Below are 20299 nucleotides of genomic sequence, written 5' to 3'. Positions count from 1 at the left end.
ATGTTTCCTTTGACTTCTCTAGCCGATTGAAAACTTATTGCACTAATAATCAAGCTGAATATGAGGCCCTCCTATTCGGCTTAGAACTTTTAAATGGTATGGGAGTAAAACATGTGAAGGTATTTGGTGATTCTCAGCTGGTTGTCCAACAAGTGTCAGAAGAATATCAATGTTTTGATGGTACTCTAAATAGTTACCTTGAGAAATGTTGGAACATAATCCATTCTTTTGACGAATTCAGTATTCGACATATTTCTAGAGTTGAGAATCATAGAGCTAACGATTTGGCACAAGATGCATCAGGTTATCGGATAAAGAGAGGGAAATTTCACAAAACTGAAAATCTGATAACCAGTGCAGAGCCAAATTCCCAGGTCGCGGACCGTCCGCATGATGACGCCGGACCGTCCGAGGTTACCAGAAATGTTCTCTTAATCGATTCGGCTGACAATGAAGCTGATGCAAGTGATTGGAGGACACCTATACTTAATTATTTACAAAATCTCAATATCAGGACAGATAAGAACATTCGGCGAACAGCTTTCAAGTATGTTTTGATAAGTGCTTGGGCCCAGATGATGCTATATTAGCCATGGCCGAAGTACATGAAGGAATTTGTGGTACCCATCAATCAGCTCCAAAGATGAAGTGGTTGTTGCGAAGGTCTGGTTTTTATTGGCCTAGTATGATAGCTGATTGTTTCAAGTACTACAAGGGTTGCCAAGTGTGTCAAAAATTCGGCGACCTACAGTTGGTCCCTGCAGCCGAATTACATCCTATCATCAAGCCTTGGCCGTTCAGAGGATGGGGATTAGACTTTATTGGAGAAATTCATCCTTCATCATCAAAGGGGCATCGGTTTGTGTTAGTTGCCACTGACTATTTCACCAAATGGACTGAAGCCGTTGCTCTAAAGAACATGACGCACAAGGAGGTAATTGAGTTCATAACTGAGCATATTATTCATAGATTCGGCATTCCCCAGACCTTGACTACAGATCAAGGTACTTCTTTTATGTCAAAGGAGGTACATGAATTTGCTGAATTATACAGAATTAAGCTGCTTAATTCGTCTCCATATTATGCTCAGGCCAATGGACAGGCCGAGTCTAGTAATAGGACGTTGATTAATTTGATAAAGAAGAAGGTATCTGATAATCCTAAACATTGGCATAAGATTTTGTCTGAAGCTTTATGGGCTCATAGAATATCTAAACATAGTGCTACTAAAGTATCTCCTTTTGAGCTTGTCTATGGGCAGGAAGCAGTGTTACCTGTGGAAATAAGTTTGAATGCTGTCAGGTTTGCCAGACAAAATGATCTAACTACTACTGATTATTATAATTCAATGATGGATAATATTGATGAGGTGACCGACAAGAGGATGATAGCTTTGGGAGCAATAGAAAAGGACAAGATCATGGTAGCCAGGGCCTACAACAAGAAGGTCAAAGCAAAATCATTTCAAGTAGGAGACTTGGTGTGGAAGACCATTCTGCCTCTAAGGAATAAAGACCGAAAGTTCGGGAAATGGTCGCCAAGCTGGGAGGGTCCTTATAAAGTGAAACAGGTGATGTCTGGTAACGCTTATTTACTACAAACATTACAAGGCAAGGATTTACCTAAGGCTTTGAATGGGCGTTTCCTCAAATAGTACCATCCTAGTATGTGGCAAGATGCCTAAGAGAACCGATGTGATCACATCGAGTTAGTTGCTTTTGGTTCGCCCAGCTCCACCAAAAGGCAGGGGGCATATGTTCGAACCAGAAATGAGCAAGCGGACGGTCCGCGCGTGCGTAGAACAGATTAGGGTTCCGAGTTTTGTGCTACGGTTGTTAGCTATATTCGCGGAATTAGCTCGGAATCAGTTGTGTAAAGGGTCCAGCCCCCCTCCTCTATAAATAGAGAGGTCTACGGCCGATTTGTTATCAACAATCGAACCAATACAACTTCTATTTCGCATTTTATCCTAGGAGTAGTTCTAGTCTAGTTTAGGTTTAGCTATCCAATCCCCAAATTCTTCGTCTCTCTTCGGCTCTACGTCGATTAGAGGAGTCTAGGTCGGCCAGCCCGAGCCTAGACACCACCTAGGATCTCTACTCCCCGACGGGGTCCCTCCCGGGAGCGAGATCCAGGCGCCGTCGGCGATCTTCCGCCGTCCCTGCGTACGCGCGGACCGTCCGGCCGTCAGGCAGGAGCCCTAGCCGCGCACCAGGCCGCGGACCGTCCGGCCCCAGGCCGCGGACAGTCCGCTCTTGTGCAGAGAGCACCACCGCGCCTCGCACCAGGCCGCGGACCGTCCGGCCCCTACGCGCGGACCGTCCGCCCCTGTGCAGAGGGCACCGCCACGGTTCTTGTTGAGTGTTTGGCGCTCCGAAAAGGCGTCAACAATTATCTAAAACAGAAAAAAATGTTCTTACCATGTATACAACTAATATTGACAACTTTCGTATAATATCTTGTTTGTCGTTGGATATAGCATTGGAGCCTCTAGCAGCAAACTACAGACCGTCCTCACCATTGTCGCCCCTTGGTCAACATGGTCCTCGTCGATGTCGCCACGCCGGCTGATGGTGTCATCGCCCGTGTTATCGTCATTGTCTTGTTGCTGCTCATTCTTGTTGTCCTAAAAATGACAAAAAAATATGAAACTGTGAAATTGAATACAAAATGAATTAGTTATTCAAATCTTGTTACTTGGTCTCGTTAAGATACAACAATACAAGGCTACATATCTGGAGCTATGTGTCTCAATAGCTCCCTACGCCTAATCAAGTTGGAAGCACTTCTGTGAAATAGGAGGTACCGTATTGGGTGTCGCTGGAGGTGCTCGATCAGAGAAAACTCCTTGTTAAATTTCCGGTCTTTTTTAATATATTATTTTTATCAAGTGTGAGTTAGTATTAGAAAGCTAATAAAGTGAAATATGTTACACACAAAGAAGAAATAATATAATTGAAAAAGGTAAAAAAATTACATATAAACTATAATTATGGTGCAATAATAGAGAATAATAGGGTTATGATGCTGGAATCTCGCTTGAGCATATGGTCATCATAATTTGACCACTCCAAGGTTGTTGGGAAAGAGACAATTCCAAAATAGCATATCTCACATGTGAGGCACATTGTAAGACATACCAATTGATAGGGATGAAAACAGAACGAATATAGCTGGATACAGGGTCATCCTGCATCCTACCCTGATGTATTTCTCTGGGGACCGAATACGGTTGTTAAGATTCAGGACGGATACAGGACGGGACCGAGTAATAATCCGGACAGGTAAGAAACGAATAACAGATACTACTCGGGTAGGTATCAGATAATTGTCGGGAAGTTCGTCCGATGATTTAATTGTCCAACCATCCAACAAACATATAAATTAAGCAATACATAATCATGTATATGATAGATCAAATGTAAGAAAGGAAACCAATAAAATTGACATCATGTAGTTCAAAGTTGCTAATCACAAGGACATTGTAAAAACCAACACCACAATATTTAAAATTCATAAAATATTCTAGTTCCACTAAAAAATTGCAAATAAGTTACAAAAACTAATAAACATTTTATACGAAGATAACTTAAGTCCTCGTATGAAAATGATAAAGTAAAGTACTGATTATGTTGAAACTTGGATACTTACCATGATTTCACATTTAACTCATACAGATAAGTGAAAGTGAAATGAAACAAATGTGGGCATCTTATAGATATTATGATCCAAACATTTTTTATAGCTATATATGGACATATATTGTTCCTCCATAAAATTTCACGATTTTTTGAGACTATTTATGTATTATTAATTTATGGTCATCGAAAATCATCAAAATACAACCATGCACGAAAAATGCCACAACTTGCGACTTAAATAAATTTTTTCCTGTTTATAAAACCTGTTTAATGTTTCTGAAAATAATTTTCACTGACGGATTTATTACGTCGACCGCCAGTGAAAATCGTCGCCAGTGGAAATCGATTTTCACTAGCGGTCCTCAGTTACCCGCTATAAAAATGATGATTTTTACTGGCCCCGAGCACCGACGGTTCTAAGAAACGCTAATGAAAATAGGTTTATAACCGTCACTATAGAGCTTCTTTGTACTAGTGCCAGCCAACCAGAAACTGACGCCATCAGTGACGTCCGTTATTAGCTGACAGTCATTACAGCTCATCTGTTACTAGCCATAACACAGGAAACGACCAGTAACATATGACAGTAATGGACGATCATCACTCTAGGCAAAATGCGCAACAGTTAGGAAGGAATATTCAGACCAAGGTCCGATCTATCACGGCCACAACTCGGCCCGGCGAGTGGCACGCACGTGTCGCAGTCCTTCTTCCTTTTCTTAGCTTCTCAATAGATGCACCAATGGTCCACCTATTTAAGTTGATTGAATTGTCCCTTAAACTTTCGGTATGGTACTAAAGTATTAGTACACCGTAGCATTAAAGTGGGCTTATAACATTGACTATTATTGAATATTAATATGGACCATGCCCACATTAATTCAACAATCCCCACCAAATGCTAAGTCACACTAAAATGTTCTCATCATCTCAAACGTTTGATATACTGGTGTTTTGATGGAGTCTGTTAAGTTAAACATCCACATAGAATCTAGACTATACTTGACCACAACTGCACAATAGACTAGGCCTTGAATTGGCAGTTTTACATGGAATAAGTTTCATCTATACTCTTTACCAGTACTAGATTGCCAAGCGCATTCCCTCTAGTTGGAGCATATAAGTTAAACTCCATAGTCTTTCATGGGTATCTAGAGACCACCCAAATCTCATAAACTATGACTAGCAGTTAACCCATATAGGTATGTTCCTCTAAAGATGTTCTGTAGGATAACATCTTTGCTTCACAAAGCTACTTGAAACATATTAAGGTGTAAACACCAACCTACCTTACAGTAAGGAAAGATGTGCATCTGAAATGAACCTTATTAAGGGTCTTTCCTCTCAGTCTACCACTAGCTTGTTTCACCATTCTAATTCACGGGATCTCCAATCACATAGAACATGTTACCACTATGATAAACTTTAGGTGGGTCTCAGGCCCATCTCACTCGATGCACTATCTATCACACTACGTGATAGCCCCTTAGTAAATTGATCTGCCAGATTTTTAGACGAATGGGCATAGTCCAACGCTATTACTCTGGAGTTTCTCAATTTCCTAACAGATTTTAAACGCCTCTTTATGTGCCTTGTCGACTTCATATTATCCTTAGAACTGTTTATCTTGATTATCACAGTCTGATTATCACAATTCATAGAAATAGTCGGCACAAGTTTTCAACCACCGATAAATCCATAAGGAGTTCACGAAGCCACTCAGCCTCAATTGAAGCGGTATCTAATGTTGTGAGTTATGCTTCCATAGTCAACCTCGTTAAGATGGTCTGCTTGCAAGATTACCATGAAACAGTGCCACCTCCAAGTGAAAACACATAACCACTTATGGCATAAATCTCATCAGCATCAGATATCCAATTTACATCACAATAACCCTCCAGTACTGTTGGGTACCCGGTATAATGGATGCCTAAACTCATAGTACCTTTTAGATAGAGCATAACTCTCTCAAGAGCATGCCAGTGATCATCTCCCAGATTTGAAACAAACCGGCTAAGTTTGCTCACAGCAAACGAGATGTCAGGCCTCGTAGCGCTAGCTAAGTACATGAGTGAACCAATTATTTGGGAATATCTCAATTGATCTCTAGATATCCTTCGATTTTTCTTCAAAAGCTTACTAGAATCATAAGGTGTTGGAGCCGGTTCACATTCGCTATAACCAAAGCGACTCAAAACCTTTTCCACATAATGGGATTTGAAAGTCGCCTAGTGGGGGGGTGAATAGGCGAAACCTGAAATTTATAAACTTTAAACATACAACAAGGCCGGGGTTAGCGTTAGAATTAAATTGGAGTACAAAAGATAGTTCTCCTTACTTAGATTTGCTCAATCAATGCGGATAACGTTTGGGAGCAAACTCAACTAATATTAGCAAGGGAACTTTTAGAGAGAGGAAAGAGGGAAAACAAATCAAATCAAGATCAACAAGTGAACACGGTGATTTGTTTACCGAGGTTCGGTTCCAAAGAACCTAGTCCCCGTTGAGGAGGCCACAAAGGCCGGGTCTATTCCAACCCTTTTCCTCTCTCAATCGGTCACACAGACCGGTCGAGGCTTCTCCTTAATCACTTAGGTCACTAAGACCCCACTAGGATCACCACACACTTAGGTGTCTCTTGCTAGCTTTACAAAGCACTTAAAAGAATGAGAATAGAAAGGAGAAAGCAATCCAAGCAACAAGAGCAATAAAAGAACACAAAGCACCCTCTCTCAAGTCACTAAGCAATTGAGTTGATTTTGAGGCTTGAAGGGGATTTGATCTTTGGAATGTGTCTTGGAGTGAATGCTATTGCTCTTGTATTGAATGTGAACTTTAGAAAACTTGGATGGCTTGAATGGAGGTGGTTGGGGGTATTTATAGCCCAACCACTATTCTAGCCGTTGCTGGCGATGGTGCATCGGACAGTCCGGTGGTGCACCGGACAGGACACTGTTCAGTGTCCGGTGCGTGCCATGTCAGCGGCCCGTTGGGGTTTGTAGGGGTTGACCATTGAAACCCTTTGTCCTGTAGCTGCACCGGACGGATAGTCCGGTGGCACACCGGACATATCCGGTGCGTTCTGACTTCGCAGCCTGACATCTGACTTTGCATTGTACACCTTTTGTAGTCGACCGTTGGCGCAGGTTACCGTTGCTCCGTTGGCTCACCGGACATGTCCGGTGCACACTAGACAGTCCGGTGAATTATAGCGAAGCACGCCCTAGAAAACCCGAGAGTGGCCAGTTGTCACACCCGGTTTTAAAAGGCAAACCGAATGCGAACCATGTACGTGCCAGGATCAGTTATTCACGTACACAGCAGTTACATAATATGGACATCATCACACAGTGCTCAAAATAGTATTAATAAGGGAAATAGTCGATTACATCATACGTCTGAGACGTCCATATAGTTCTTACAATAAATCAAAGTGCGGAAAAGAAACGTAGATAACGCGGCCTTCACAGGCAGCCGACTGGGGGGTTGCCGCTAACCCACACCTAGAACTCGTCGTAGTCTTGGAACTCCTGGAAGTCTCCTTCCACAGCTTCATCTTCGCCTGAGCAGTGGTTGCAATGCTGACAACCTGGGGGGGGGGTTTGGTGTGTAGAGCAAGGGTGAGTACACATCAACATACTCAGCAAGTATCCTGTTTGGCTGTAGTGGACTAGCTTTATGTGGGGATAAGTCAAGCAGTTGCTTTTAGTTGGTCAGATTATTACTTACTAGTAGAAAGCCAAGTTTTAACATTAACCCAAGTTATTAGCCCAATGTATCCTTTCCAAACGGAAAGAATACCACTTACCAATACCATAATCGTAATCAGAACCATCAATCTCATTGTCACCTGTACCAAAGTATCTCTGATCAAGTATCACTAATCTCTGGAGCTCCCTTGGCCGCTCATAACCGCGAGCACGGCTGATATATCAGTTTCATAACACTCTGCAGAGGTTGTGCACTTTACCCACAAGCCGTGATTCCCTCTCTGGCCCGGGCTTGCAAGACCCTTATTCACTCCCGAGGTGAATGGCCAAGGATTCACTACGAAGCCTTTACAAAGATTCCCCGGGGCTGTAGCCACCCGTTAGGTTTCCTAAATGTACCGCACTCCTCCCCAAGGGACAAATCAACCTTGGCAGAGCGAGCCGCATACACCGAGCCCCATTGACGGCACGACGGCGAAGCGAACTACACCCCGGATCCTCTAATTATTCAGCTAAGGGCACCCCATTCCACCCTCATGGTTGCACTGTTTTCCCGGGCGGTCATCCATTGAACAGGTCCTTACGGAGAGGCACTCGAGAAACCGCTCGAGTCCCCTTAAATGCCACAAGTATAATCATAAATAAGAACGGGAAAACAGCGTATCATAGATAACCACATCATGTTCATTGATTAAAGTTGAGCAATAGCATCAAACTAAGCAGTAATAATCCGACCCAAATAGGTAAACAAGGACATGGATAACAAAAAGCTAGTCAATCCTTAGGTATAAATGTGTGATGCGGGAGGTGAATTAAAGAATGATTAGGACAGAGATAGGTCAAAGGACACTTGCCTCCACCAACCGACTGCTGCTCAGGGGCTTCTCCTGCGAATTCCTCGGGCTCTTCGACCGGATCGTTCTCTATGCGAGCGCAAACATACATACATCCATCCACATATTTAATACAAAAGAACAGTACACCATACAAGGGAACAAATAAAGCGAATATGCATCAAGTATGACATTTGACATTGCATTTGTTATGGTTAGAAAGAAACGGGAAAAGGGTCTCGCAGGGGGGTTAAAGTTTATGCACTAATGATTAGTTAAATTATGCACTCTAGTTTCAATAGGTTCCTAACAAAAGAATTCTGTTATATGCACTAGTGGGAACCTAATCATTTTAAGTTGATTAACATTGCACGGGATAAACAATTAACTAAATGAATCAACTAGCGCAACGAAATTCTAAATTAAACTTCTCATTTCCATAGCATGAACCATGATTAGTCTACCCAAAATAAGGTAATTATGATCACAGAAAGTAAATAAAAAAAAATAAAAAAAAATAAAAAAACAGGGGGGGCGGTTGAACCGGCCCTAGGGCGGTTGAACCGGCCGGCTGGGCGAGCGGCTGGGCCGGCCAGGGGCGCGGCCGAACCAGCGGGCAGGGGGCGGCTGGCGGGCGGCCAGGGGCCAGGGGCGGCCGAGGGCGCGGCCAGGGCGGGCCGGGGGCGCGGCTGGGCGCGGCCGGGGGCGCGGCTGGGCGCGGCCGGGGCTGGGCTGCCAAGGGGAGGGAGGAGGGGAGAGGGGAGAGGGAGGGAGGAGAGGGAAAGGGGGGGGGGCTCACCGGCGATGGGCGGCCGACGGCGAGGGCGGCGGCCGAGCAGGGGGCGGCGGCGGTTAGGGCAGAGGGGTAGGGGCGGCGGCTTAGGGAGAGAGAGGGAAAATGAGAGGGAGAGAGAGAGGGAGAGGGAATTGGGGGAAAAAAGGGGAGGTGGGGGGGGGCGGCTGGGCCTGCCAAGGCCCAAGAGGGGGGGCGCGCAGGGGGCTTGGGCCGGCCAAGGGGCGGCTGGGCCGGCCAAGGAGCCCATGGCGCGGGAGAGAGGGAAAGGGGAAGAGGGAGAGAGAAAGAAAGAGAAAGAAAAAGAAAAGATTATTTCCCTGTTTTCGAAATCCGATCTTCCTAGATGAATGCATTTGCACTTTCAAACAATCAAAGAATGCATAGCTCGGCATGGTGCATCAAACAACATAAAGTATTTTTTTAGAGTTTTTCTTTACACGGGAATTCCAAACCGAATCCCGCTAGCTTTGGAAAAAGTCAAGGTCTAGCGAGGGCAAAAAGAAAAAGAAAAGGTAACGCCCGAATTTGGCGAGTAAAGAAAAGAAAAAAATTCAACTGCAAAAATTCGGGGCGTTACAAACCTATCCCCCTTAAAAGAATCTCGCCCTCGAGATTCAGGGCTGGCTAGCAAAGAGCTCTGGGTACTTGGCCACTAGATCATCTTCACGCTCCCAGGTTGCTTCTTCCTCAGAGTGGTGATTCCATCTGACTTTGCACATTCTGATGGTCTTCCTTCGGGTGACTCTGTCTGCAATCTCAAGGATCTGAGCTGGCTTCTCAACATAGGTCAAGTCCTCCTGGACCTCAAGACCTTCCACTGGCAACTGCTCTTCTGGCACACGCAAGCACTTCTTCAACTGAGACACATGAAAGACATCATGCATAGCAGACAAATTCTCTGGCAGGCTGAGCTGATAAGCCACTTCTCCACGCTTTGAGAGGATCTGGTACGGGCCAATGTAGCGGGGTGCTAGCTTGCCTTTCACTCCGAATCTTCTGACTCCTCTGATCGGTGACACTTTCAGATAGACAAAGTCTCCGACTTCAAAACTCAGCTCTCTTCTTCTTGTGTCTGCATAGCTTCGCTGCCTCGATTGCGCTATCTTCAGATTCTCTCGGACCATCTTGATGTTCTCTTCGGCTTCAAGCAGAATGTCTGGCCCAAACACTTGCTTCTCTCCAGGCTGATCCCATTGCAACGGAGTTCTACAACTCCTTCCATAAAGCGCCTGAAACGGTGACATCTTCAAACTGGCCTGGTAACTGTTGTTATAGGAAAACTCTGCATAAGGCAATCGCTTGTCCCATCCGGACTGATCTTGCAACGCACAGGCTCTCAACATATCTTCGAGAATTTGATTGGTCCTTTCAGTCTGGCCATCTGTCTGCGGGTGATAAGCTGAACTGAAATTCAGATGTGTGCCCAAGGCTTCATGCAACTGCTGCCAGAAATGAGAGGTGAACTGCGTTCCTCTGTCTGACACTATCTTCTTTGGCACACCATGAAGACAAACGATCCGAGACATATACAACTCTGCCAATACTGCACTGTTGTAGCTGGTCTTGACAGGTATGAAGTGGGCTGACTTGGTCAAACGGTCCACCACTACCCAAATAGAATCGTAGCCGGCTCGAGTGCGAGGCAATCCGACTATGAAATCCATACCAATTTCATCCCATTTCCACTGAGGGATCTGCAACGGTTGCAACAATCCAGTTGGTCTCTGGTGCTCTGCCTTAATTCTTCGACAACTATCGCACTTAGCCACATGCTCTGCGATTTCCCTCTTCATTCCGTACCACCAGAATTTCTTCTTCAGATCCTGATACATCTTCTCACTACCAGGGTGAATCGAATAGGCTGTCTCATGAGCTTCCTTGAGGATCAACTCTCGAATAGACTGGACATTGGGAACACATAAGCGGTCTTTGAACCATATCACGCCTTCAGCATCTTCTCGAAAATCTTTGCCTCTGCCATCTAGAATCAATCGCCGAATCTCACTGATCTTTTCATCATTCTTCTGCGCTTCTTTGATTTCTCGCTCCAAGGTAGGTTCCAATTCAACTGTGACTCCTCGCGAATTGTTCAGAAACCCGAGACTCAACCTGTCGAACTCCTTGGCCAACTCATAAGGCATCGGGCGAGCGACCATCAGATTAACTTGACTCTTTCTGCTCAAAGCATCTGCCACTACGTTTGCTTTGCCTGGATGGTAATGAATCTCCAACTCATAGTCTTTGATCAGCTCTAACCATCTTCGTTGCCTCATGTTCAGCTCTGTCTGAGTGAATATGTACTTCAGACTCTTGTGATCTGTGTAAACATCGCATTTCTGTCCATACAGATAGTGCCTCCATGTCTTCAGTGCGTGAACCACTGCTGCCAACTCTAGATCATGGATTGGGTAGTTCTTCTCATGAACCTTCAGCTGTCGGGACGAGTAAGCCACAACTCTTCCCTCTTGCATCAACACGCATCCCAAACCTGTGTAACAAGCATCACAATACACCAAGAAGGGCTTGTGCACATCAGGCAAGATTAGGACAGGCGATATAGTCAACTTCTCTTTCAGCGCTTCAAAGGCCTCTTGACATTTCTGGGTCCATTTGAACTCAACCTTGTTGCCTAGCAACGCTGTCATTGGCTTCGCAATCTTCGAAAACCCTTCAATGAATCGCCGATAGTATCCGGCCATTCCAATGAAGCTCTTGATTCCTCGAGCATCCGTTGGCGCTTTCCAGTTCAGAATGTCTGCCACTTTCTTCGGATCCACAGCCAATCCTTCCTTGTTGATTATGTGACCCAAGAACAGGACTTCGCTGATCCAGAACTCACACTTGCTCAACTTTGCGTACAACTGGTGCTCTCGCAATCTCTGCAATACCATCCTCAAATGATCTGCGTGCTCTTCTTCGCTTTGGGAATAAATCAGAATGTCATCAATGAATACCACCACAAACTTATCAAGGTAATCCATGAATACACTGTTCATCAGATTCATGAAGAACGCTGGTGCATTGGTCAAACCAAAAGACATCACTGTGAACTCATACAAACCATACTTGGTAATGAATGCCGTCTTCGGAATGTCCGAAGGTCGGATCCTGAGCTGATGATAACCTGACCTCAGATCAATCTTGGAGAACACACTGGCTCCTCTCAACTGGTCGAACAGATCTTCTATTCTGGGCAAGGGATACTTGTTCTTGATCGTGACCTCATTCAAAGCTCGATAATCGATGCACATCCTCTTGGTGCCATCTTTCTTTTCCACAAATAAGACAGGGGCGGCCCAAGGCGAGGTGCTTGGCCGGGTGTAACCTTTCTCTGACAGCTCATCAATCTGCTTCTTAAGCTCAACCAACTCTGGTCCGGATATTCTGTAAGCTCTCTTAAAGATGGGGGCGGTTCCAGGAAGAAGCTCTATGGCAAACTCAACTTTCCGCTCTGGTGGCATACCCGGTAAATCCTTTGGAAACACATCTGGGAATTCAGACACAACCTTGATACTCTCAATTGGATCTGCTTCACTGCTATCGACAGCCATCTGATAACAACTTCCTTTCTTCGGCTCAGGTGGGACTAACTCGGTCACCACTTCCTTTCCTAGTGGGGACACCAACTTGATTGTCCTTTTATCACAACTGATAACTGCCTGATACTTATCTAACCAATTCATCCCAAGGATGACATCTATTCCCTGAGTACCCATTACTATAAGGTTGGCGGGAAACGCTATCCCCCTTATTTCCACACTTATATTCAAACAAATGCTATCGGCTCGAATTCTACCACCGGCTGAGTCAATTTGAATGGGGTTTGACATGGTAGTAATTGGAAGATTATGTGCTTCTACCCACGATGCAGTAATGAAAGAATGCGTTGCTCCAGTATCAAATAACACTTCTGCAATACGGGAGTCGACTGGGAACATACCTACTATCATGCCGGGGGTCTCCTGAACTGCTTCAGCCTCCAAGTGATTCAATCTTCCATGATTATAGCGCTGTTGAGGGCGGTTGCCTGCTCCAGGCTGAGACACATTCTGCTTTGCTGGGGCATTGGGGCCTGACTGCTGCTGGGCTGCCTTCTTTGGACATTGCATCACCTAATGGCCCTGCTCTCCACAGTGGAAACATGCCCTGTTTCCAACCTGAGCTGGTGCTGCCTGACTGTTCTGCTGGTTTGCTGGGGCAGGAAGACGGAGTGCTTGCTGATTCTGCCTTTGAAACTGACCTCCTAACTGATTGCTCTGACGGTTCTGGTACTGATGCTGAGGATACTGCCTTTGGAACTGCTGATGCTGCTGACGCTGCTGAGGTGGACGCTGGTTCTGCCTGAACTGCTGAGGTTGATTGCCTGAAAAACGAGGGCGGCTGCTGCTTCCAGGCTGGGGTCCACTGATCTTGCGCTTACGATCTTCCATCTCCTTACGCTTCCTTTCTGTCATGATCGCTCTATCAATCAGGTGCTGGAATGTCGGGAAGGTGTGATTCATCAGTTGATACTGCAGGGGGTCGACCAAGCCTCTCAGAAAACGGTATTGTCGCTTGGCGTCAGTGTTGACATCCTCAGGAGCATAGCGAGACAATTGCAGAAACCTGTCTCGATACTCACTGACAGATGATGACCCTTGCTTAAGGGCCAGGAACTCCTCCTTCTTCACTGTCATCAGACCTGCAGGCACGTGGTACTGACGAAAGCTACCTCTGAATTCTTCCCAGGTGATGGTGTCGGGGTTGGCATGGGTGGCGAGGTAAGACTCCCACCATGATTGGGCTGCTCCTCTCAACAGACGGGGACCATACAAGACTTTCTCCCTGTCATCACACTGAGCGGTATGCAACTCCCGCTCCACAGTGCGCAGCCAATCTTCAGCATCCATGGGGTCAGAAGAGTGAGCGAACGTTGGGGGATGACCTCTCATGAATTCAGCACGCTTGTCTCTGGGCATCTGAGGCATCTGAGGCTGGGGTGGTGCTTGCTGCTGTTGCTGCTGCTGCTGCTGCTGAATGGCGGCCAGAGTCTGACCGATGGCCTGAACTGCCTGAGTCTGCATCAGAAACATCTGCTCGATCGACATCGGGGGCGGGGGTGGCAGCTGCTGCTGCTGGGGCGCCTCATCTTGTTGACCGGCTTGCTCCTGCTGAGCACGCCTTCCTCCTCTGCGCCTGTTCTCTGACATCTGCAGAATGCAACCACACATCAGAACTGATCTGGCAAATCTTGCAGCATAAGGAAAGAGAATAGAATTCTTCAACAACACTGAACAGATGAGCATCTTCACTGATCTCCAACACAGACCACACCGCTTCTCAGATAAAGAGGAAAGTGGAATAAAAGGTTTCCCAACTATATAACTAACTTTATTAACATAATAGGTAAACCAAAATGCAGGGGATACCCACACTCTGGTGACAGTCATTACAAAGATCCAAACCAAACATAGTTCATCATGACAAACATAAATGCACAGGATATAGCAAACTACCCTGTCTAACTAAGACTTAACTAAGAGCGAGACTAACGCTAAGACTGAAGCTTCTATGTATATATTTCGTATTAATTACAAGATCCAACTCTAGCGATCTATGGTTCTAGATTTATCTTGGTCTTGCAGTCGGGATTGCCATAAGGCTGGTGTCCACGCTGAGGTGAGCGGTACGGGTGCTGAGTCCCGACGGGAGCGGGGGAACCACCATCCAGATGACGACGTTCCGCGCGCTCAGCCCGCAGCAGGGCGATCTCAGCACGAGCCCTACTCAGCTCGTCTAATGCATGGTCCAGCTCCGTGTTTAGCACGGCGGCTAGGTTGACTGTGCTGCTCAACCTAGGATTGCCCTCACCGACAGGTGAGACAATCACGCCTCCTGTGCTGCCAGATGGACGGCGGGGGTAATACTTCAGGTCAAGACCGTCAGCTGCCCCACCGAAAACCGAGCAGTAGTGCGAAAGCGCACGCCGTGCAGCATCTTGCATGGCTGCCTCAGCTGAGTCCCGTTCAGAGATAGAATAGTGCTCTGAGCAGGCCTCTGCACCCTGGAGACTGTCCTCCGGGCAGCGCACCAAGCAAGTCGCCTCCCAGCGGTCCGGGTAGACCCCGCGACTATGCTGGTAGACCACACAGCGATACTCGACGGACCAAGTATGCCGGTCAAATGCCCGACGTAGCAGGGTGTCGAGCGCATCGTGGAAGTGACACCCGCGAGCAGCGTCGCGAGTGATGGGTCGAGCAACCCATCCTTCCGGCTCAGGGTTAGCAGAGAAGTCGGTGTCGTGGCTCGAGCTGTCGTCGCCATCTCCGTCGTCTGGGTCTCCTCCAGCAGCTACTCCAGAAGCTGGGGCGCCCAGTGGTGGTGCAGGGGGCGCCTCCAGAGGAAGCACAGGAGAGCAGCTCCTCACAGACTCTATCTCCTGGTGGAGCGAGAAAGAAGAGCCCTGCTGCTCCTGTCGTCGACGTTCCTGCTCCTCATGCAGGCGGTGGTGCAGTCTCTCCAAGTGGCTGGACTGTCCAGCCACAGGACGGCGAAGCGGACGCTCAGCAAGGCGGGAGGGTAAGAAGGGGATGACTGACTTTCGTGCAGTGTGTCTAAGTCGAGCCATCTACAAAAGACATCGCAAGCAAAAGGGTGAGAACAGAATTAATATGACCAGCAAATAATGAATCATAAGTAAATGAAGGATTAGAATAAAACATGATTTTCAGCAAGGTATAATATATAGTAGAACATAGGTTTGGTCGGTATGACCAACTTTTGAAGGGATATCAAAGTCAAGGCAGAGACAGAGGTCTATAGTCCTTAGAACGACCATTCTATTCTAGGTTAGCGGTCCTACAGTCAGCACGGCTTTGATACCACTTATGTCACACCCGATTTTAGAAGGCAAACCGAATGCGAACCATGTACGTGCCAGGATCAGTTATTCACGTACACAGCAGTTACATAATATGGACATCATCACACAGTGCTCAAAATCTCTACTATCTCTTAAGCCTCTACTGTAGGCGTCCACATTGCCTACGGTTCTGCCGTTCCGCATCCCGCCCGCCGCGCTCGTCTTCCCCACGCGCTGCGCCCGCCTTCCATTCATGGCGCACGCACCGCACCCTCCTCCCCCTCTGCACGCGTCGCTCCACGGATCCCCCACCCTCCTCCCGCTCAGCTCCCCGCCATCAACGCGCCCTCTGCTCCCCGCCATCAACGCGCCCTCTGCTCCCACTTCCATCCATGGCGCCGTAGATCCGGATGCCGCAGCGCTCGGCCCCGCCATCAACGCGCCCTCTGCTCCCACTTCCATCCATGGCGCCGCAGATCCGGATGCCGCAGCGCTCGTCTTCCCCACGCGCTGCGCCAGCCTTCCATCAACGTGCACGCCCACTTCCATCCATGGCGCACGCACCGCACCCTCCTCCCCCTCTGCACGCGTCGCTCCATGGATCCCCCACCCTCCTCCCCCTCAGCTCCCCGCCATCAACGCGCCCTCTGCTCCCACTTCCATCCATGGCGCCGCAGATCCGCAGTCCGCAGATTCCTCCCCGCGTGGGGAAGACGAGCGCGGCGGGCGGGAGCCGCAGTCCGCAGTCCGCAGATTCCTCCCCGCCCGTCAATCCTCCGCTCACGCCATCCGCGCTTCGCCTGTAATCCCGCCTCGCCCGCAGTCCCCCACCTCAACCGCGTCCGCTCACGACGTGGAATAGGTGCTCCACCGCGGGCACGGTGGAGGTGGAACGAGCGCCATTGAGTTCTGGCATCAACCGCGACCCCCTTCTCCCCTACCTCTCTCCTCTCCGCTCCCCGCAGGGTTCGTCTTCGTCCGCTACCTTCCCACCTCTCCCACATGCCCACAAACCGGATCCACCGCTCCCTCCCCCGCGATGGCCAGGTTCCACCGAGACAACTGCGGGGCTAGGGTTTGGATTCATGGGTGGAGCCCAAGGCGAGATCCAGCAGGGGGAGGGAGGTAGAGGAGGAGGGAAGGGAACTGCTGCTGGTCGACAGCGGGCGAAGGCGCCAACGACAATCCAGGATATGGATTCCTGAGGTTACTTCATTCGCTTTGTGCTCTCCCGCGTTCTTGATTCATTCGCTTTTGTGTTCTCCCTAAACCTTTACGTTCTTGATTCATTCGCTTTTGTGCTCTCCCTCGTTCGATGCTTCCACTGATTTTTGTGGATTGGAAGGTGAGCAGAGTAGGCGTCCACCTGCTTCGCTCCCGTGATTCGCGTGCCCCCGCCCGCGTGATCCATCTTCGCCCGATGCCCGCATGTGCTCCTTCGTCCTCGCCCGTTGTCCTTCCGTCGTCCTCACCCGCCGAGCGCTTGCTCCGCGTTCGTCGTTCTTCACTGCGTCTTGCGACCGAGACGCCCTCCCCTCCCCAACTTGCTCATCCCTTCCGCGTGGACGTCGTTCCCCGTTGTCATCGCCTGTCGAGCACCTGCTCCGCTGCATCCCGCGCCCAAGACACCATCCCCCACCCCCCTCTCCGACCTGCTACGCCCCTCCGTGCCCAAGACGCACCACCCCCTCCACCACAGTCGTCCTCGCTTCCTCCCTCCAGCGTCTGCGGTCTGTCTCACACCATGCCATGGATCTGGATGGTCCTTGTAGCGGCAGTCGTGCTCCTCTGTCGTGTTGTCCTGTGTGGCCCCGAGCATGCAGTTCATGCCCCTCTTAGCAGCGATAGGAGAAGCCAGAACATGTTGCTCATCGTCCCCCTCCCTGACGACAAGTCCATGTCGGTGGACTTACCCAAGCAGAATAGGTTATGCAGATCTTCAGCATGCTTCTCTGCACGAACATTTCCGTTCATCATTTGTTTCTCTCACCATATGCCACGCAAATGTATTGTTTCTCTCTTCTCCCCATCTTTTTCTAGGTGTGATTTAGTTGTGGTGGTGAATGGATGGAAGGAGAAGATAGCTTCTGGTTTGACAATATGTGTGGTGATTCGAATCCCTGTCTTTCACACGTTTTTTCGTTTTGTCAGTACACCAGAGGTCCTGCAGCGGGTCACAACCACTGAGATATTGCAGGGCAATGACAGCCTTGGGTTCAGATCTGTAAGCAGACATATATGCAGCGGGTCACAACCACTGAGATATTGCAGGGCAATGACAGTCTTGGGTTGAGATTTGTAAGCAGACATATATGCCCGATAACTTTTGACTAACATACTAATATTAGAAAGATGAGATGTTCATATTTGCGCTTTGTTAGGTGGAATATTATAATGGGAAATTGGTGGACTGCATGGAAGGTGAAACACTCACATGCACTTCTTTATTTCACCATGAGTCATAGAACAAACAACATATGTGCCATCTGTGGAGTCTTTGTTTTATCACCTAAGCAACGAGCAATGTTTATTTGTTACCAAAAAGCACTTTCTGTATCTTCATGGACCATGATACTTGGCAAATTGGTATGTAGGCTTTATTTTAGAATTTAATCATTATAAGGTTTGGTGTAAATGTAAAACCAGACAATGTTTTTTGGATTTTTTACAATTAGATAGCTTGTTTTCAACATACTTGGCTACACAACAAAATCCCAATGTATATGCTGGTTCATATTTGCCAGTTCCTTTTTTTGCATATTTGTCAGATACCCGTCGGACCCGCGATGCCGCGTGTGCAGCAGCAGCATGACACCCCGCCGCGGGGAGGCGGCACCCCAAGAAGTGCCATCGTAGGGACATGGATTCCCCATCACTGACTCTGACCCCTGATGCATCATGCTGGTCATCCTCATTCAGGCGGCCGCTGCGGCGGAGTGCGCGACAGGTGAAGGCAGGAGCAGCAGCGAGGATGATGGAGACGCCGCGTGGAAGGCAGCCATTGACTCCATCGCCTCCGTTGGATTCAGCGTCCCTTCGTCCAACGGCATGGCGAAGGCAGCCTCTAGCAGCAACGACGAGGTGAACAACCACGTGGATCTGGAAGAGCCACGTGAGAGGAAACTAAAGGGTTCTGGCTTAAGCTGTATCAGGTCAAATTTTTCACCATTGACCCAACCTAAGCTACGGCAATTTCCAGGTAGGCTCCGCATCCCCTCCCGGTTGTTGAGCTGTTCTGAAGAGTTTCCTAAGAATCAAGGGTTGTTGGCATGGTTGGGAATGTTATAAACATCTGCCATATTTGTAATAGTTCTCTACCATATTTGTAATATTTAGTATGATCATCGACAACTTGGTTGTTTAGTTTTTGGGCATTATAGGTGACATCCCTTTGTAAATGAACTATACAAACCACACACATAGATTCTATGGATAACAAAGATGCATGGTTAATGAAGCACACACTGCACAACAAAGAGAATATCTAATATTATTATATTGGAAATGAGTATGTGTTGTATGATATTTCTTTTTCAATCTCCTTACATGTTGTAGGAACGCACAAACCAGAGAGCTTTCACACACTTTGATTGTGATGCGAGCCAGAGAGATTCATGAGTGGTCAAGAAGCCAGGAGTACAAGACTGTAATGCAAAAAATGCTTCAGGTGGGTTAAACAGAGGTTTGTACACAGAATCCATCATATTTTTTTTGCAATGGTGACAAATACAAGACTGTAATTTCTTTGGTTAGCTTGTTTTGGTCCTACTCAGTACTCACCATCATTTGGAAATTAGATACCATGATGCTCGTATAATTAGCATTGGGTGCATACTAAGGTCAACTCACTGCCTACATCCAGTTCCCAATCGAGACACCAAAAACATGCCATATGACTCCACAACAACATAGCAAATCCACATAGTCTTTTGGATCTAGCAGTCCATTAAATTTGTCCTTATACATGTCGTGTTGTTGTCACTCCATCTCAAAAAGAAACAAGACAACAAGTTATACCTGATACGTGAAGTTAACATTATTAAGTGTATATTCCATGGTGCAAGCTGGAACACGATCACTCCAAGAATATGTCAGTTACATAAACGACAAACAAGTGTACTTTTAGACCAATCAGCATGTCTACATGACAACACAATACCTTCGAGCAGTCAGTGATGGACTTCTTGTACTCACTAACCTCCTTATGAGGAAGCACTTGAAAACAACACCTTGACAACGACAACACCTCTGTTATATCTTGTGTAGGCCTGGTGAGGTGGTGAGAGCTGTCTCACTGAGTCATTAGCTTAATATGGTATTGCTTGCTTCCTCTATTATATCTTTCTGGATTGTCAGTCTATATTTGTGTGCTTCCATCTATACAATATCCATGGATGTCTGATACCTAAATTATTCCATCTAAAATTTTCCATAGGCTACAATTAGGTGAGAAATTTGTAATTTGATTGGTGAAGTTC

At 47.3% G+C, this 20299-nt stretch overlaps 1 pseudogene; it reads left to right on the top strand.

The window, feature by feature from the left end:
* The first annotated feature begins 18607 nt into the window (after positions 1-18607).
* LOC103631309 (wall-associated receptor kinase 5-like) overlaps positions 18608-20299 on the top strand; it is a 29940-nt pseudogene continuing 28248 nt past the window's right edge.

The sequence above is a fragment of the Zea mays genome, chromosome 6 (assembly GCF_902167145.1).
Source record: "Zea mays cultivar B73 chromosome 6, Zm-B73-REFERENCE-NAM-5.0, whole genome shotgun sequence".
NCBI lineage: Eukaryota > Viridiplantae > Streptophyta > Magnoliopsida > Poales > Poaceae > Zea > Zea mays.
This window is presented reverse-complemented; position numbering and strand designations above follow the sequence as displayed.